This window comes from Cupressus sempervirens, chromosome 2, assembly GCF_028749045.1.
Source record: "Cupressus sempervirens isolate cs-2001-9-10 chromosome 2, ASM2874904v1, whole genome shotgun sequence".
Taxonomy (NCBI): Eukaryota; Viridiplantae; Streptophyta; class Pinopsida; order Cupressales; family Cupressaceae; genus Cupressus; species Cupressus sempervirens.
In genome coordinates, this window is record NC_143119.1 from 227949524 (window position 1) to 227955523 (window position 6000).

The window sequence follows — 6000 nt, forward strand, 5'->3', positions numbered from 1 at the left end:
GTTAACACAAATAGAGTGAATGCTAGATAAAATTATACATTGTGATGGGAAAAAATGGGAATACTAGCAAAAATGCAATCAAAACAAACAAATCAATGAATCACAAACTTAGTCCATACTTCAACAAAACTAAATATGCAAGCTTGAGCATCCTCTAGACATCTATAGTTTTGAAGCCCTGCAATTACTCCCAAAATTCAATTTAATACAAGGGAAAGACTCTGAAACAAGATCATGATAGTTTAGCTAGCAGACTAGAAGCTTTAACAAAGGATCAATGAAAGCAACAAGAAAACTTCTTCTCAAAAATGAAATACTCAAAGGTAGCTTGCGAAAAATCTTTAAAAATCCAAGCAACACATCATTCACAAGGGGAAAGAAATTTTATGTATTCAAATTAGAATGAAAAGGTATCCCATTAGAAAAACCCTACTTTTATTAACTGTAAAAACCCTTAGATGGAAAGATAATAAATTACTATAACAAGTAAAATAAACTACAAAAAGAACCCTAAAATCTGTAAAAACCCTAATCTTACCCTTCTTCATCTTGATCTTAATTTAGAAATTAACAAGCTTCCTTTAGGAGGATATTTCCATGAGAACCCTAAAGTCTACATCCCTCTACATAGGAAAGTTGATCATCCACTTATAAACCAAATTAGCATTCATAGTCTAAATTCGAAGCCTATCTGTATTATATATATTCTCTTGTTGGACCTAGGGTAATATCCAGTAAAGATTTAAAAAATAAGGTATCTTTTGAGCTAGAAAGTTTCCACTTGGGAAGTCACATCTCCTAGGCTCCCAAATACCATCAATTAAAAATCTTAATAATCAATGAGAAATGATGGATGGAATGCTAGGATTTCATAGTTTTTTTCTTACTAGAACGACCCAGAAGGTAAAAAGTTCAATTTTATAAGATGGATAGAATACTTCTACATGGAATAGTTAAGTATACCCTTCTTCTAATTGTTTTCTTTACATTCATTGTAAAAACAAAAATATTAGAGATGATTTTCTTATAGTTTCTCATTACTTTTATAAAGGATTCTCTATGAAATTCATTAAATGGGAACAAAATTTTAATGAATATATTGCTAGAAAACACCATGAACCTATTATATTGATTTAGAATAATTGAGAGGGGGAGGGGGTGAATTTTTTATCCTTGGATCTAAATGTATCAATTCAACTTTTAATCACTTCAAATGGATTAATCAATAACAAATGCCCACTTGGTCTATATAGCATATCATCAGCAATTTAACAGTTCATGCAATATCATAACTCTCTATCTCTATATGTGTTGACTACTAGTAAATAAACTACTATAAAATATAGTATGCAAAACAATAACATCCACACATGAAAATAACATTTTGACACCAAGGTTTGATGTGGAAACCTTATTTGGGAAAAACCACCAAGTAACCTGCTACCAATTTTTCACTCTTTTGAAGTGGGTTTGGTTAAGATCAAACCATGTTAAAGGTTATACAAGACAGTATTAAATGTGACCCTATTAAATTATTTAATCACCATTTTAGGAGTGACCTTGTTAGATAACTTTAGAACATTCCACTAGAATTCTACCTTGATTAAAGGATTTACAAAATGATTATTAAGTCAACCTTGATTAAAGGATTTTTGACTAATACAATGGTTAGAATGTAATAGTAGGTTTGAAAATCTCTAGTAGAACTAGATAAGCTAAATATAGAAGCAGCAAGAATTGAAGGATATAGCAACAAAAACCCTAGTAACATTAGAAAGAGTGGTGACAAAGGAGAAGAGATGGAAGAAGGGGAAACCTTAGAAGATAGAATGGACAATTAAAACTTAGCATGGATTAAAGAACAACAAAAAAATAGAAATTCAACTGATGATGAAAATGACCACTCAAAAGAGAATGGTATAAACTCAGGGGAAAATATCTATAGTGAAGAAAACATAACTAGATTACAACACTACAAACAATGTCTTTATCAAATATATTTATAGAAAATCTATGGAGAAATTGACCACTTACAATAGGTTGACCCATGAAATCATGCTTATTCAAAATGACATCAATGATCAGATGATTTTATGGGATGAAGCTCAGAAGGGAAACTTGCAACTAAAAAATTATATTGAGGCAACAGAAAATAGAGTACAAAACAACAAGAGGTTGGCAAGTAGCATAAAGTGTAACAATCATAAAAACCAAAAAGTAATTCTTCATATAAACTAAAGCCACAAATGAATAGTGAGAACTTATCCTCTAAATTAACAAAAGAACAAGTCATTCTCTTAGAAATGAATCAATCTAATAATAGAAAGGAGGACTAAATATCAAATAATCAGGATAAGAATGATATAAGAAGGGGTGTAACCCCAAATATGAGCCTTAAATCTATCCCAGATAGAGTTAACTTAGATAAAGAAGACAATCTTGAGTACAAAAAATGAAGAATAATTAAAGTAAAAAAAATGGCTAATTGAAATAATTTTGGAAATGGATAAGGAAGATTCTAAAAATTAAAGACTCTGTAAGAATTTGCCTCAAGATCTGATACAATGTAAGAATTTTCCTAAGCTAAAGAATGAAAATGCCAAGATCTAGAAGCTCATTTGATAGCACAAGAGAGACAAAATGATGTGATCAAATGAATGATTCAACATTAATCAAATAATAATCATATTTCATATAATTGGATGATTACATCATAGTGTCTTGTATATAACATCAATCAAGATGACTAGGAGTCATGAAAAGTGATAAGAAGAAATTATGAATATGTCCACTAAGAGTGGATTATCCTCCATTGTGCATGAATATGTGTGAAACAATGAGAGGATAAGATTACAAAGGTATATCTCATAAAGAGATATAGTAGACAACATGTGCTCAAAAGAGATGTGAACTACTACATTGTCATTATGAAAACTCATATGAATATGCAAACTCCTAGGTATCTACATGACAACTAATATGAATAGTCATTAACCTAAGTAAACTTAAGTAAAGTGTAAATAGTAAATACTTATTTACAACAACATCCCTCTTAAATGAAACTTAGGGGAATGCACTTAAGCTCGCAAAATCTTGATAATAATGCAAGATAGGTCCGGGATAATAGGCCATGTTAGGTACTAGTGTACAAGATACAAGTGAAAAAGATAGATGCAATGCATTCTCTCATAAAGTGGAGAAAGAGGGAAAACCATATAGAAAGAAACCCCTTCCAAAAAGTGAGATAAGTACAATAAGAGAAAATGAGAGAGCAGAAGAGCTCATGTGAGGAAAATATCTCTCCTATAAGAACAAAGAAGATGAAGAGAGACCAAGTAGCGCTCCCCCCCCCCCCCCCACAACAATGTATAATGTTCGCATGTGCTAGATGTTACAGGCTTAATACAAAAATATTTCCATGGGTGTAGAACAATATTCCTTCACTTAGGAAGAAACAAAACCAAAGGTGTATGAGTGAAGCCTCCCCCATTTGTAGGAAGAAACCTCAAAATGTATGGAATCTCTAAAACTTTCTCAAGTGTCCCCATGTCAATACTAAAAAGTGTCTCTTCCAAATCATGTATACTATGCCACTCTATTAAAAAAGGCAAGTTAAGATCAATCAAAGACTCAAGTGTCTCCTCTAGAGAGAAAGTGAGTTCCTCCAATTTTTGAATCAAAGTATCCATCATTATGTCAACCTCAAAAGAATGATAAAGTAAAGATTGAAGATGAGGGTCAAAGTGTTTCCTCATAACAAATGAAGAAAGATCATCTTCACCAAAGAGAAGATGGATTTCGTCAATAATATTTCCCAAATCTACAATATAGGATCTAATTTGAGCTCTAATTATGTTATTGGATTAACCTGAGGTGCATGCTTTTTGTCAAGCAAGCCTATCCATTTTGCTAGATTGAACTAGAGCCTTTGTATCAGAAAATACTCAAATCTGGGCTCTAACCCTGTTATGGGAGAAATGAACAGTTTTGGACTAGATTGACTTGCAACCCTTTTATTAATCCACACTCCTAACCACGCCATAACCTTTTTATTGAGCAAGAATGAGCCATATTAGTTTTTTGTATTGAGAATACTTTGGGAGATGAGGTAGTTGGAGTGCCAAATAAGTGGGTCTTAATGGTAACGAGGGTTAAGATGTGCTAAGTTTATGGATCTGTTTTGGACCTTTGGTGATATATCTTTTCTGTCATAATCTAAATCCTTTTATACTTTTTAGTAGCTTTTAGATCTTTATTTTATTTTTCAGCCATAAATATTGCATGCTAAAAACAATTTCAGCCTACAAATATGAAGAAAGTGTGTTTATTTTTATCAACAAATGTTTTCTTGATGACAAGATGTTTCAACGTAGACTAGTATAAGTAATGCATGTCTTAAATTTTCTAAATTGCCAATTCTTAGGTTCCAACATCTCCACATATTTCTGTACATCTTATTTCACTCATTATTAAATAGATAAAACATGAATTTTTTAGCATCTGTACATGAAAGATTTTGTCATTTGCTAAAAGTCCAATAGTTTGATGGTCCAATGTGCTAGAAAAAGAAAATATTGTGAATTTCTATTTTAGGATTCATTGGTTTGTAAATGATAAATTCATAGATTAGCAAAGATTGCTTTGGGGTAAGTGTAAATGTAGCCTCAAAATGTTTTCACCAATTTTAGTCAACCAACATGATTTTACATGCGCCCAGTGATTGTAAGTGAAGTCTTCTGAACATTATAATATTAATATTTTATTGCATATAGAAATCAAATATTGAGGCTATAATATATTTTTGACAAAATGCTTGTTAGCTGGACAGATAATGGCCCTGGAACTCTTTGTGAAGGTTGTAAATAGAAGGAACTTTTGTGGATTGTTTTTGAAGTCTCATGAATGATTAATATTTTGTCTTATTTGAGATTTTCCACATACAAGACAATTGATGGACATGGGCATCGAATAAAGCTAGTGGGCAAGTGCTTATAGTTAAAAGAGTGTGAACATATCATTATAAAAAAATTAGAATTTGAAGGTGGTCGAGGGCCTAATGTTGATGGAATTCAAATAAAGCCAAATTCATGGCATATATGGATAGATCGTTGCAGCCTTAGTAATTATGATGATGGACTTATTGATATCACACGCCAAAGTACTGATATAACTATCTCAAGGTAAAGTAGCATTTTTTTAGTTTGGTTTGATTCAAGTAGTTCTTTAAAAAGCTATCAGCAGCCATAGGACCTTGAAAATAACATATATATTAATAGTCTTAATTATGTAACAAGCATATATAACTACATTTCTATTATGCCTCAAGTTAATTCATATATGCTTGTCTTGGACTGGACAAACCTATAACTGGATCTTTGTTTGAGAAAATATTTTCTCTTATCATGATCTAGCTTGGTTCCAAAATACCCTGGGATATAATTATTATTCAGTCTTCTTACAATCATAATTGATTCTTACTTTCAGTAGCCTATACGCTATATGCTGATATGATGAGTATAGAAAAAAAAGGCCTTATCCTCTAGCTTGGGCCTTGTTTGAATTTTTCTATTTAAAGATGAGTTTCCACATTTTACTTTTGTTAGTCGATACATATTAATGGTTTAATACATTGATTATTGTGTTAAAAAAAAACTATTTACAAGGAAAAAATAAAAATGTCACTGGATTAATATTTTTCTTGATTGCCACACATCTTACTGGAATTCGGTTCTTTAATAGCCATCAAAACTTTTATCTTGTTCTGTGCCTTCACATATATTTCACAAAATGTATTGAGAAATTTTGTTTGAAATAACAAACAAAATGGGATTGGCTTGCAGCAACACCTTTCAAAATTAAACTAGAAGATGTGGAATTGGTGGCTTGGTTCATTGGCCTTCTTTTGTGTGAACATCACTAAGATGAATCTGGAAACTTAAAACTTAAATCAGGGACCAATACTCAACTTTTTTGCCAAAAGAACCAAGAATTGAACCATCT